Below are 15,278 nucleotides of genomic sequence, written 5' to 3'. Positions count from 1 at the left end.
ATAAATGCCACATTTTTTTTTTTATCCATTCGTCTATTGAAGGGCATCTGGGTTGGTTTCAAAGTCTAGATATTGTGAATTGCGCTGCTATGAACATCAATGTGGCAGTATCCCTGTAGCACGCTCCTATAAAGTCTTCAGGGAATAGTCCCAGAAGGGCTATAGCTGGGTCAAATGGTGGTTCCATTCCCAGCTTCCCAGAAATCTCCATACTGCTTTTAATATGGGCCGCACCAAATTGCAGTCCCACCAGCAATGTACAAGCGTACAGTTTTCCCCACATCCTCGCCAGCACTTGTTATTGTTTGACTTCATAATGGCTGTCAATCTTACTGGAGTGAGATGGTATCTTAGGGTGGTTTTGATTTGCATTTCTCTGACTGCTAGAGATGGTGAGCATTTTTTCATGTACTTGTTGATTGATTGTATGTCCTCCTCTGAGAAGTGTCTGTTCAGGTCCTTGGCCCATTTGTTGATTGGATTATTTGTTATCTTATTGTTTAATTTTTTGAGTTTTTTGTATACTCTGGATATTAGTGCTCTATCTGAAGTGTGAGGAGTAAAAATATGTTCCCATGATGTAGTCTGCCCATTTAACTCTCTTATTGTTTCTCTTACTGAGAAAAAACTTTTTTCTTGTTATTAATTCTTGTGCTATAGGTGTCCTATTAAGGAATTTGAAGACGGACCCCACAATATGTAGATCGGAGCCAACTTTTTCTTCTATCAGATGCAGAGTGTCTGACTTGATATCAAGCTCCTTGACCTATTTTGAGTTAACTTTTGTGCATGGAGAGAGAAGGGGATTCAGTTTCATTTTATTGCATATGGGTTTCCATTTTTCCCAGCACCATTTGTTGAAGATGCTATCCTTCCTCCATTGCATACTTTTAGCCCCTTTATCAAATATAAGATAGTTGTAACTTTGTGGATTAGTCTCTGTGTCCTCTATTCTGTACCATTGGTCCACTCGCCTGTTTTGGTACCAGTACCATGCTGGTATTTTTACTATTGCTCTGTAGTATAGTTTGAAATCTGGTATCCCTATGCCACATGATTCACACTTTCTGCTTAGTGTTGCTTTTGCTATTCTGGGTCTTTTATTTTCCATATAAATTTCATGATTGCTTTATCTATTTCTACAAGAAATGCCATTGGGATTTTGATTGGCATTGCATTAAACCTATAGAGAACTTTTGGTAATATTTTGATGATGCTAGTTTTGCCTATCCATGAACAGGGTATATTTTTCCATCTTCTAAGATCTTCTTCTATTTCTCTCTTTAGGGTTCTGTAGTTTTCATTGTATATATCTTTCACATCTTTTGTTAGGTTGATTCACAAGTATTTTATTTTGTTTGAGGATATTATGAATGGGGTGTTTTTCCTCAATTCCATTTCAGAAGTTTTGTCACTGATGTACAGAAATGCCTTTCATTTATGCGTTTTGATTTTATATCCTGCCACTTTGCTGAATTCATTTATTAGTTCTAGTAGTTTCTTTGAAGACCCTTTTGGGTCTTCTAGATATAGAATAATGTAGTCTGCAAATAGTGATAATTTAAGTTCTCCTTTTCCTATTTTTATGCCTTTAACTTCTTTCATCTGTCTAATTGCTCTGGCCAGTGTTTTGAGAACTATATTGAATAGAAGTGGTGATAGAGGACATCCCTGTCTTGTTCCAGATTTTAGAGGGAATGCCTTCAATTTTTCTCCATTCAGAATGATGCTAGCCTGAGGCTTAGCATAGATAACTTTTATAATGTTGAGGTAAGCTCCTGCTATCCCTAGTTTTTCTAATGTTTTGAACATAAAGGCATGCTGTACTTTGTTGAATGCTTTTTCTGCATCTATCAAGATGATCATATGGTTCTTATCTTTAAGTCTATTGATGTGGTGAATAACATTTATTGATTTCCATATATTGAACCAGCTTTGCATCCCAGGGAGGAATCCTACTTGATATTGGTGCACAGTTTGTTTGATGTGTTTTTGTATCCGATTCACCAAAATTTTATTGAGGATATTTGCATCTAGGTTCATTAGAGATATTGGTCTTTAGTTTTCTTTCTTTGAGGTGTCTTTGTCTGGTTTCGGAATCAAGATGTCGTTGGCCTCATAGAATAAATTTGGAAGAGCTCCCTCTTTTTCTATTTCCTGAAATAACTTGAAAAGTATTGGTATTAATTCTTCTTTAAACATTTTGTAAAACTCTTCTGTATACCCATCCGGTCCTGAGCTTTTCTTGGTTGTCTTTTGATTGCTTCTTTTATTTCATCCATTGATATTGGTCTGTTCAAATTGTGTGTATCCTCCTGACTCAGTCTGGGCAAATCATATGACTTAAGAAATTTATGAATGTCTTCACTATCTTCTATTTTATTGGAATATAGGTTTTCAAAATAATTCCCAATTATCTTCTGTATTTCTGTAGTATCTGTTGTGATATTGCATTTTTCATCCCATATATTAGTAATTTGAGTTCTCTCTCTTCTTCTCTTCATTAGCATGGCTAAGGGTCTGTCAATCTTATTTATTTTTTTGAAGAACCAACTTTTAATTTTCTCATTTTTTTCAATAGTTTCTTTTGTTTCAATTTTGTTGATTTCCACTCTGATTTTAATTATTTCTTGCCTTCTGCTTCATTTGCTGTTGTTTTGCTCTTCCTTTTCTAGGGCTTTGAGATGAAGTGTGAGCTCATTTATTTGTTGTTTTTTTTTTTCTTTTTTTGAGGAATGACCTCCAGGCAATAAATTTCCCTCTTAAAACTGCTTTCATTGTGTCCCATAGATTGCGATATGTTGTGTCTGTATTTTCATTTATCTCTTAGAATTTTTGACTTCCTCCTTTATGTATTCTGTAACCCATTGATCATTCAGTAACATATTGTTCATTTTCCATATGATGTAGGATTTTTACTTCCTTCTTTTATCATTGATTTCCAGTTTCATTCCATTATGATCAGATAAAATGCATGTTATTATCTCCACCCCTTTATATTTACTGAGGGTAGCCCTATGGCATAATATATGGTCTATTTTTGAAAATGATCCATGTGCTGCTGAGAAAAAAGTATATCCACTTGATAATGGTTGATATTGTTTTTCATTTCTTCCTCGTGTAGTGTTTTGCTCAAGATGCTTTGCAATGCTGGTTTTCTGGCTGCAAATTCTTTTAACTTTTGTTTATCATGAAAGATTTTTAATTAGTTGTTGTACCTCAAGCTTAATTTTGCTGGATACAAAATTCTTGGTTGGCATCCATTGTCTTTCAGTGTTTAAAATGCGTTGTTCCAGGATCTTCTGGCTTTCAGTGTCTGTGATTAAAAATCCCTTGTTAACCTTATTGGTTTACCCCTGATTGTATTCTGCCTCCTTTCTCTTGTAGCTTTTAATATTTACTCTTTGTTCTGTATATTGGATATCTTCATAACAATGTGTCTTGGCGTTTGTCTACTGTGAGTTTGTATGCTCGGTGTCCTGTTTGCATCTACAATTTGTATATCCGTTTCCTTTTTCATTTCTGGAAAGTTTTCTATAATTATTTCATTCAGCAGGTTGCTCATTCCCTTGGTTTGAACCTCTATAGCTTCCTCTATCCTGATGACTCTTAAGTTTGGTTTTTTAATGTTATCCCATATCTCTTGGATGTTTTTCTCGTGATTTTTTACCAGCCTTTCTGAGATGGCTAGACTCTTTTCAAGATGATACGTTTTGTCTTCATTATCTGACATTCCGGCTTCTACATGCTCCACTCTGTTACTGATACTCTCATTTGAGTTTTTAATTTGGTTTATAGTTTCCTTCATTTCTAGAATTATTGTTTATTTTTTTTATAATCTCTATCTCCTGATAAAAACGCTTATTGGCTTCTTTTATCTGTTTATGTAATTCATTTTCAATGTGTTCTTTCACTGTTTGAATTTGCTGTCTATATCCTCTTTAAGGTTCCATTCCATCTGATGCAGGTATTCCTTGAGTTCTTTATTTGACCATTTTTCTGATGCCTCTAGCTCCTCCTGAATATTTAGGCTGTCCTGCATTGTTTGTACTCCTTTTCTTCCGTGCTTTTTCATGCTGCTCATGTTACTTCTTGTTCTGTTTGACTACTGAGTTACTGTTTACTCCTATATATTTATTTGATGCTTGGGAGGAAAGGTATTAGAAGGGAAGGGAAGAAGTCACTAAAGAGAATGAGAGTAAGCAGATAGAATTCAAGGAAGGGGGAATAAAGAAATTGAAAGAAATGAAAAGACAAAAGAAAAAAATAGAAAATAAAAACAGAAAAAAATTTAAAAAATAAAAAACAATTAAAATTTAAGAAATAATAAAAAAATTTAAAAAATTTAAAAACTAAAAAAATGAAAATGAAAAAAAAACAAATAATAATTAAAAAAATAAATGCAGTTAAAATTTTATTAACTTCTCTTCCAGTAGGTTGATCTGTGCCCACCAGGCCAAGCTTCTCCTCTCAATACACGGGAACCAATCACTGTGGAGCAGCTCCTCCTCCCAGACTGGGCGGGTCTCCAATCCTGAGTGCCTAGGTCCTTCTCTTGTGTCTAGTCACTTCCTCACTTTTCCTCTAGCCAGGCCCCACTCACAGGTGATGCTCACCACAATACTGACTACATGCCAGGTGTGCTGCTCCCCAGAGTCCTATTTTCTTGAATGAATGGGCACACTCTCCCTGCTTGCCATTCCCTCAGACCCTAAGTTTGTGGAGCTTGGGGCTGAGAACCCTCAGTGAATTTTGCTTGCCTTCCGGTAGCCATGGCCTCGGTAGCTGGTGCAAGAGACTTCAGTTGTCAGCACTGGTGGGAGCGGTAGCCGGGGGTTTCGCGCTGTGGGTCCTGCGCCAATCCTGATACCCTGGGTCTGACTATCACACTCATGGGAGAGCTGGGAGGGGCCTCTAAGGTTTCCCCACTGTGTGGAGAGGGAGCACTAGGGGGTTACACAGCTGTTGACGCCAGTTCAATGAAGTTATTTCCTTTGCTGCATTCTGGTGACGTCAATTCTCTGCCATGGTTGTATCCCATGCAAATGGTGACAGTTCGTTCCCTTTGCCCGGTGACCAATGCAACGGGTGGGTCCTGACTGGCTCTCCCAAGCCCCATCTCAATCCTGTGGCCACTGCCTATGAAGGTTGGGTTGGTATTAACCTTTGCAGGTTCAGAAGGGCCGACCAGTTGTTTCAGCGGGATCATTTAGTGCTGAGTCACAGCAGTTTGTCTGTGAGACGTAGGTGAACAGGAGCTTGAATTCAGCCAATTCGGGCTTGGTGTGTGTTCTGAGAGGCCCAGACGGTTCGCCCCAGATCCACATCAGCTCAGCAATGCCTAGTGATCCTGAGCAAACAGCATTTAGATTGTTTACGACTCCCTATGCCTGTGCAGCTGAAGAGGTCAGAGACTTGATCTCTCTGTGCCCGCCACCATGTTGGATCTATTTATTAAATTATTAATAATGAAAACAACACAAATTTATTGAGATCTTGGTGAATAAATATTTCTGGACTTTGGGTTATGTAAACCATTTTCTGTTTTTTTTCCACATTCTCAAGTTTCCTTAATGAACATATACTATTTTATAAGCAGGACAAATATTGAAAATAATACTAAATCATGGATATAGAATCTATGTCAAGAGTAATGGGAAGAACTATTATAATTTGCAAGCATCTAAGGCAAACTGGATTTGGGACTAAGAATTTAAAACACTTTTATTGATTTTTAAAGTCATTCATCCAAAGATAATTATAACAATCCAAAACAGTCTTCTTTTTGAAAGTGAAGATGTTGTGCTAAATTTTTTGTTTCAGTCACTCTTTGTGTTAGTCAGCTTTCTGTTGTTGTGACAAAATACATGAGAAAAATAAACTTAGAGGAGGAAAAACTTATTTTGGCTCAGGGTTTCAGAATTTCAGTCCATGGTCACTTGTCTCAGTTGTTTCTGGGGCTGTGGTAAGATAAAACACCATGAGGAGAGAGTGGCAGAGCAAAACTACTCACCTCATGATGACCAGGAAGGAGGGGGTCAAGGAGGGAGGAAGGGCCAGGGACAAAAATATACCCCCCAAAGTCCTGCCCCCAGTAACCCAACTCTTCTAACTAGGCCCTACTTCCTAGGTCATGAGGCCCATGCCCTTGGGAAGAGATTAAAGCAGTTATTATGGGGTGATTTTCTTACTCAAAGAGTGAGTTTGTTGTAAAAGCAGGTTTGGTCCTCTCGTGCTCTTGCTTTCACCCTCATCTGCCTCCCATCTTTTAGCAAGAAGGCCCTCACTAGATGACACTCTCATGCTCTTAAAATTCTCTGCCTCAAGAGCAATAAGCCAAATGAATTTCTGTTTGTCATAAGTTACCCATTCTGCAGAATTCTAACATACCTGCATAAAATGAACTAAGATAGTCTCCAAAGACAATCTTTAAATAATCTTCAGAGTGGTTTGTCCAAGCCACCACTAAACCCAAAACAACTTGTTTTATAGTTATTTACTTTGTTTCTTTAATCCAGCACAAACTTTTTTAATAACAGGATTTTGTGAAGGTGTTGGGTTAATTATTCATCAGGCTATATTAGGCTCTGGATTTTTCAGATTTACCCTTCATGATATCATTTGACTTTATATAAATTAAGCCTAAGAGTTATACATGAAAACTTTTAGACATAGTCCATTTAAGGGATAGCATATAAATACTGGTGTATCACAAACAGGAAGAGACCTGACATCTGGTTTACCAAGTTAGAGATACTAAACTTGATCACTGAAACAGAATGATGATAGCTTGATCCTCTGTTGTCATCTATTTTCCATTTTTCTAAAATAATTAGTGGTATCATTCTGCAGCACTATTTGAATATCCAGTTTCCCACTCACAGATCATAGTTTGTTTAACAGCAATTGTTAAAACTTGTCTAAAGCAATAATTGGATTACAGTTTATGAATGGGATTGTTCTTATTTTTATCCTGAAATATGTATATTAATGAAATAATGGGCTGGGATTCTTTGCCAAATCTTGGAGACATATTATCCCAAGTATATTAAAATATTTCAGAACTGGTTCAGGACTAACACTGATTATCCATAATTATGTCATCCTGGAGGAACTCATAGTGGGGCACTGGCTATGTGTAGAAGTAAGTGTAGAAGTAAGCTGATCGTCAGGTTGACTCTATTGATATACACTAATATCAGCTCATTGGTGACAGAATGATAAATGTGTCAGTATCAAGTTTTTTCCTAGTTTGTTGTCATTGTCATGTACACATGTACATTTATTTGAATATGTTCAAATTTCTATGTCATAGTCAGTATTATTGTAAAATTATTTTTAATAATCCATCAATTGACAATTTTATTAGACCTTTCTCAATGTTTTAGAGTTGAAATATTGGACTGTAACAAAAGAATTTGCTATCTAGTCATTGAAATCATTCACTTTCTTAAGATTTTATGAAGGTTTAAAAATTCTACTAAATATTTCCATCACTTTTTCACTAGTGTCACTTTGTTTAATCCAATGTGATTTGGATGGAATGGTTGGGGACATAAAAATAAATAATTTTAGTACAGTGTTGTCAGCACAGTATTTTATTATGCATCTTTTTAACATATTTAAACCTTTAGAATTGCCTATTATTGCATAATAAAGCCTAATCAATTTGATTTTGCAGCAAAAAACTATGATTTTATTTTTAATTTTCAACTTATGTACTAAAGTTTGTCCTTGTGAAAAACCATTTCATCTCTGAATTCTTTTTCAATACAGAAGAACAAGGTTAACAATCTTGCCAAAAGTTTTCGTCTGGCTAAAGTGTTTCTTTTGTTTTTCAGTTACAAGACTTCCACAGAAGCAATGCGTTCTTTGACTTTCACTGCAGAATGAAGCAAGTCAATTAATATTCAAAAATGAGCTTCAGTATCTATTTTCTAACACACTTTGATCTACAAAGTAGGCAAATACTGTTCAAAGAATACATTCCTACCAATTATTCTACCTGCCTTTTTATATGGTGAATGCATTATTTTATTATTACTATTCCCATTGCTCTCTGGTGCAATGCAGCACAGTATGTCATTTGGGAATAGGATGTGAGATGCAGACCTTCCTCTTATAAGATAGAAGAAAGCCAATTGCAAAAAAAAATAAAGTAAAATAAAATAAAATAAAAAATAAAGGATATGAGGCAAGAGAACTGGCGTGATCTCTTGATCTTCTGTACCTTCCCAGTAAAATCAATTTAAGAAACATTATGTATGGAAGTGAAGGGGTATCTGTTTCTATGACCTCCTCAGGAAGTCTTGGTGGCCCCCATGGAGAATCCATGTATATTTCATGCTCAAAGTGACCTTTTATTGCAGTAACAGTAATTTCTCACCATGTGTTGTCTTTAATAGATGTATTATTTGATTTTTGAAATTCAATACACATGTTATTGCAGAAAGCCTTGGGCTGCAAGATTAGAATCTGTGAATACTAAGAATTTACCTTAGCTTAATAATCAACCTCTTTTTTCCCCCTGAAAGGATTTTATTCATTAATAATATCATTCTTTTTCCTCATATAAGGATTCTTAATTGTGAAACAACAGCAACTTTTCAGAGGAACTTTTCAGAGTAGAAAAAATAAATGAGGAGGATATTTGGCCTCCTCTCCTTCCCCCCAAAAGACTGGAAAATCAGGCTTATAAAATAGGCAAAATCCAATGTTCAAGTGACTCTAAAGAGAACAAAAGGGACAGAAAGAAGGAAGAAATGAAAGAGAAGGGAAGGAAAAGGAAATGGAAGGAAGAAAGAAAGAAAAGAAGGAAGGAAGTACCTCAAATTACCAGTTAAGGCCATTTCACAGGAATAGACTTACTAGCACTTATCCACCACAAGACAATCAGATTGTTGATGCTCCTGTTATCACCATAAAGATTCTTTTACTGCACTGTTCTATTTTCTATTGCTATAACAAAATAACAGAGACTGGGTACTTTATAAAGAAAAGAAATTTATTTAGTTTACAGATTTGGAAGTTGAGAATGCAAAGTTGAGCAGCCCCATCTGCTTGGCTCTGGTGGGGGCTTTCCAGCTGCATTGCAACATGGCAGATGAAATCAGGGTGGGAGTGTATGTGAGTGAGAAAGGATGTCACATGTCAAGACAGGAATCAAGAGGGATTTAAAGATTAGGCTTACTGTTTATATAAGAATTTGCTCTCAAGGAAGTAAATGAGGATCCCAGGAGAACTACATTAATCCTTTCTGAGGGCAGCACTCCCAATGACCTAACTACCTTTCACTGGCCTCACTGCTTAACAGTGCCTCCAAACATCACCCCACTGAGGTCCAAATTGCCAGCATGTGAACTTCTAGGGTACATACTTAAACCATATTAAAGCCATAACTTCCATCATGTATCTACCTTTATGCTATTTCTTCGAGAATCAACATCCTAGGCAAATGTAGATCCTAATTCATAGGCCTACATTGAAAGCTAAGGTATTGGAGGCAGAATTCTGACTCCTCACAAGACCTACACCATTGAGTAATACACCAAAGGAATGGTGGCACAAAGTCCAAATAGCAGATGTCCACCAGACTCCACTTCAGTTATGAGGCATGAGGTAAAACATACTTTGGTTCATTACTTCAATATTTACTGAGCAGCTCTTACATACGAAATTGTATTAGGGACTGAAGATAAAATGAACAAAACTGGAGATGATTTTTGTATTCATGGGTCCTTCTGGAATAAGTAAAAGGTATTGTTGATTTAAATATGCTTCAGAATATGCTGTAGGATTGAGTAGTTATCCAACAGTCAGGCAGGATAATACGAATTTATGATGCAAAAATCAAAGGAATTGAAACTCAGGGATCACTCAAGACAACACTAATGATTTGATGAAAATAAAGCACCATTTCTAAGTATTGAAGTAGTTCCAATGATCTGTATTTGTGCAAATAGGATTTCAATGAACATCTTATTAGAATTTGAACTTGTCAATTTTAGCAAATTTTAATAACTGAACATATTACTCATGAGACATTTTTAGTTAAGGTAAAAATCTGTGGAATTGTAGATGATTCATTCTTACTCAGCTCACAAAGGATCCATGGAATACATTTAGAGAGTTACTTAACTATTTGATTGTAGTGATATATACAAAGAAAAGGAGTCTTGAGACCTAGAATTTGAAACTTGTTGAGAGTCTGTATTTGAATAAGTTGGATTGATTTTTCCTGTTTGTCTGTGTGTGTAATTCTCATGTGATCCAGACCACCGAGGTAGAGACCTGTGCCTGTATAAGTGAAGAAAAAAGGGGATGGAGGTGGGAAATTGGCACCTTCTACCTGGGGTGGAAAGAAAAAAGGACACTTCACAGAAGCAGAGATGGTTGAGGTGAGCAAGCCACAGTCTCTCTCCTAGGGATTAACAACCATGCCCAAATGCAGAATTAGCATCAGAAATATATAAAGATATTATAATCCCTAGAAAATATATTTAAATGTCAATTCAAATATGTAAAGTATATCAGTTTAAAAATATGTAAAACTATTCATAATTAACTGCAGAAATACATATAGTCAATGAGGCATTAAAAATATTCTCCTCACTAAAGACAAAATAATTGTCCATTGAAATCAAGAGATGTTCACACTTTTAAATAATCAGGTGCTTTGTAAAAAATGATAAGGAGGAAATACCATCACCTAAAGGGATTTTTATAAAGTATTTTGTGCATCTGTATATATATCTACAGCCATAGATACATAAACATACCTACTTACAGTACTTATATAAATATAAATGTGTATGTTAGCCTGCCAAAATATTGTTAGTATTTCCCTCTGGCTTGAGCTAGTATTTTATTTTAATTTTTTAATTAATTAAGTACTTAGTTTTAATTGGGTATATATGACAGCAGAATTTTAAACCTATGCTACTCTCCTCCCCCCACCATCTAAGCCTATGTAATCAGGTAAGCTGTTTTGATATCACATTATGATAGCAAGAATTTGTGCACATGTAGTAATTCCAGACTCTCCAAATTATCAATGACTTCTAAAATTTATTTCCTACCAATCTTCTATTTGTTTTACACTCCACAAGAAAAAAAATCAAACAAAAATTCACCCAGATTGTATTTTTAAATTACTATGATACTAGCTTAAGTCATAAAATCAATGGTTTGAATAATTTTATTAACCTCCTGTCAATAAGAGGAGAGAGAGAGAGAGAGAGAGAGAGAGAGAGAGAGAGAGAGAGAGAGAGAATGAGAATGAATTATATTTCCAATATATGATCAGGGTAGAGCGTTAATGTTAGATGATTTCATAGCAAAATCATAATTTTAACTCAATGCTAGAATTTTTTTTTCTGTTATGGGATTCTTTCCTCAGCACTCCATTTTAAATATTCATTCTTTTTATTTTTATTCATTTAAATTTTATTTTTAATTGATAAATATCTATAGATACAGTCCAAGGTGTAATGATCAAATCAGGATATTCAGCATATCTATAATTTATCCATTTGTGCTTTATTCATGATGAAAACATTCAAATTCCTCTGTGATGTTTAATCTTGATTGTCAATTTGCTTGGATTAAAAGATACCTAGAAAATTGGCAAAGCACATTTCTGGGTGTGTGTATGAGGTGTTTCCAGAGAAGACTGGCATAGGTCAGCAAATTGTGCAGAATGTGGACAGCACCATTTAATAGGCTGGGGCCCAGGTGGAAGCATTGTGTGTGTACTTGAGCCTGTAGGTTGTGTATTTTTGCTGCTGCTATTGTATGTGAATATTTTACTCCACACTTTCAGCCTTTGAGCAGGGACTTGTGCCAATGGCTCTCCAGTGGATGTCAGGTCATCAGACTCTGACTGGGGCTGCATCACTGGTCTCTCTTTCTTATTCTGAAACTTCTAGCTTGTATGACAGAGCATCTACTATTGTTCAAAATACCAATGATATTCTTCACAAGAATAGGAAAAAAATTCTAGAACTTGTATGAAACCACAAAATCCTCTTCCTGGAGGTGATTGTGATCTACAATTTTTCTCATGCTTTAGTATGTCAGAATCACATGAAGTGTCCACAAAATAAAATGTCCTTTGACTTTCTGGGAAGGGACAAGCAATTTGCATTTCTAAAAAGTTTCCAGGTGATACTCTTGCTGCTGGTTTTTGGACACTACACTATTTTTAGAACTGCTGTGTAAAGCATTTATAATCAGATTTTAGAGTGCCTACCAATAACCTATGTCCTTGTATAAAAAAACAAGTTCCTGAGCTTTTATCCCAAATATTCTGAACCAATCAGTTTAGTGTGGGTTCCACAAATTAACATTTTAAAAAATCAATTGAAATAAATCTTTTGCACATGACCTGAGGATCACACCTTGCTTAGTGCTGGGAACTATTGGTCTGTGGTGGAGGCAGATATAAAATTAATAATTATATAAAAATTTGTCTAATTTGAATTTTAATAAGAGCTCAAATAAGTACAGGTGCTTTTTGAACAAGTGGTGAGCTCAGAGATGAGGCTATTTAAATTATTTTTTGGAGAAAGCATCAAATCCATGCATGATGGGTAATCACCTCTTCTTCAAACCTAGCCAAGACGAGAAGTATGAAGTGAATCATCCCATTTTAAAGGTCTTGTATTAATATTACATGATAATGAGTCTGAACTCTGTAGTTAATCTAGATACTATTTCTAGTTCCATCAACTTACTACTCTATGAACTTGGGCAAGCCATTTATCATTTCTCTGCCATATTTTTAAAAAATCTGTGAAATGGAAGATTCATAACAGAGTTGTGTGACAATTACATGGTTTTATATGTGTAAAACACAATGAGGCCTGGTGAATAGAAAAAAACTCAGCTTGGAACAATAAGCTATTATCACCATGGGCAGCAGATGGGAACCATTTGCTAAATAAAGCAACATTTTTGTTACACACTAGTGTAGAAACTGTTCTAGGGAGTTTTCTAGTAGCCATTGAAAGTTCTACCTTTATTTAATTTTCCTGTGGAGAAGGAAGAAATCTGATAGCATCCTCCTTCATGTATAACTGTCCAGAAGTTTTTTTCAATAATTGGCTTCATTGTTGTTGAGAAAATAACATTGGTATTTTGATATGGATCACATTGAATCTGTGGATTGTTTTGAATAGTATGAACCTTTTAAAAATATTAATTCTTCTTATCCATGAACATGATATATTTTCCAATTTATTTGTGTCTTCTCTAATTTCCTGTATCAGTGTTCTATAGTTTTCATTATAGAGATCTTTAATCTCCTTGGTTACATTTTTTCCCTAGGTATTTTTTTTTGTGTGTGTAGCTGTTATAAATGACATTGTTTCATTTTGTTTCTTATTTAGATAGTTTGCTACTGGTATATAGAAATGATACTGGATTTTTTTTCTGTATGTTTTTTTAGTGTCCCGCAACTACTGGATTCTACAGTTCTAACAACATACCAACTTGTGGATACTTTTAAGACTCCCACATGCCTGCTTCCATAACTTTCTTTTGTTCCCTCTGGTTGTCGATTAGAAGCCATTCTTAGAAAGGTCTATAAGTTCATCTTTGAGGTGTATGAGGAAACGAGACGTAAGGAGACAATGTCCTTCTTGACATGTGAAACTGTGAAGTCTTAAGGGTTGGAGGTAGTGGTAGCAATTATGAATGAAAAAAAGGGATTGTCCCCTTCAGAATGTTAAAAGATAAAGGGGCCTGAACCTCAAGAATAGACAAGACCTGAAGTATCCTTAGTATAAACCAAACCTCTTCACAGTGTACTATGAGAAGGGGAGACCCCCATCTCCATCTCCTTCTTTTTCAAGCCCCTCTTGCTATCGAGTTTTCTTTCCAATGGAATATGAGCTGGAAGGATGAGTGTTAAGTACCTGCTCTGCCTCTTGCATACTGCCTCCCCCTGAACACTAGCTCTAAGAAGCCACTGCAACCGTGAGGCCACAATGTGGTGGGGAGACTTGGAAAAAAAGCCGAATCTCTGGGCCAGCATTTAGGAAAGTGCCATGTGACCAGCCTTAGTCTGTGATATGAATGAGAAAAAAGCCTGTCATTAAATCATAGCAATGTGGAGAGTAATTGATACAGCTGCTTACTCTATCAACTATAAAAAATATGGAAATTGATGTGTTGAAATGAAATGTTGCCATAAAAATCTCCAAAATAGGAGACATTGGCTGAATGGTTAAATGACCACTAGGAAAGGAAACTAAATCAGAGGCCAGGATGATCAGGGTTCTTGCTACACTTGGCAGCAGAAAATTTAACAAAATTGTTGGCTGTGATAATGGAGGTGGTAAGTCACGTGTCTGCTGACTGTAGAAAAAGTGGTTAGGAAGCATTATAGCTGTTTATTGGGATAATTTGCATTGGCTACTATTGGTTGCAGTTACCAAGGTATGCTATTAAAAGATGAGCTCTGGAAAGAAATTGCTGGTATACAAGCAAGATATGAAAGGAAATAGAAATAGCATAGCTGAATATCAAGAGATGAAATTTAGAAATGCTTGAGTGATAAAGACTTATTAATATTTCTCAGTGTGTGGTCTTCCCACTGATTGCCCCAGATGGCCTTTGGGTAACTGCTGTTAAGTTTCGAAGGAGAGATGTATGAGAGGGAGGAAAGAAATTTGTGGACTTGAAAAACTAGGCTCACCAACTCCACCCAGCTTCTCTGGGTAAAGTTTCATGACCGAGACCCCTGAATTTTAGGGAAATATTCATTCCTGGTTAAATTGGGAAAGGTGGTTACTCTTTAGGTGTGGCTATTGGCACAGGGAAGAAAAGTATAAGGGAAGAATGTTACTAGAGACAGATCAATTAAAAGTCTACTAAGTTTTTGAGGAAACCATCTTGCTAGAGAATCTGAGTTTTTCCTCTGAATCTGTGCAGGGTTGGTTCCAAATATCAAAATAGGCAGGTGCTCAGTTTCCTTGTATAAAATAGTGAGGTATTTGCACATAATATACATATATCCTCATACATATATCCTCCTGTATATTTAACTCACCTTTGACTTTTTATAATACCTAATACAAAATAAATGCTATGTAAGTAGTTGTTGAAGTGTATTTTTAAGAAATAATGACATGGAAAATAAGTCTGTACATGGCACAGATGCCATCATTGAATGCCTTACTACACAGCACATCATATGTACATGCTTGAATCAATGGATGAAGAACTGATGTATATAGAGGGTTCTGAATATAGGGGGGTTCTGATTATGGGGTCCT

At 35.8% G+C, this 15,278-nt stretch overlaps 1 protein-coding gene across 2 annotated transcripts in view; it reads left to right on the top strand.

Annotated features, from left to right (window-relative positions):
* The window catches only part of LOC144375323 (BMP-binding endothelial regulator protein-like), a 217,103-nt gene that overhangs the window by 186,729 nt on the left and 15,096 nt on the right, over positions 1–15,278 (top strand). The window contains exon 6 of one of the 2 annotated variants that reach the window (XM_078039710.1): positions 7,842–8,353. The exons of the other annotated variant lie outside the window; for it this stretch is intronic. The gene's annotated coding sequence lies outside the window, so the exon portion shown is untranslated. Of the gene's footprint in view, positions 1–7,841; positions 8,354–15,278 lie in introns of those variants that run through there. 2 annotated transcript variants of the gene reach the window in all.

Source organism: Ictidomys tridecemlineatus, chromosome 2 (assembly GCF_052094955.1).
Source record: "Ictidomys tridecemlineatus isolate mIctTri1 chromosome 2, mIctTri1.hap1, whole genome shotgun sequence".
NCBI lineage: Eukaryota > Metazoa > Chordata > Mammalia > Rodentia > Sciuridae > Ictidomys > Ictidomys tridecemlineatus.
This window is presented reverse-complemented; position numbering and strand designations above follow the sequence as displayed.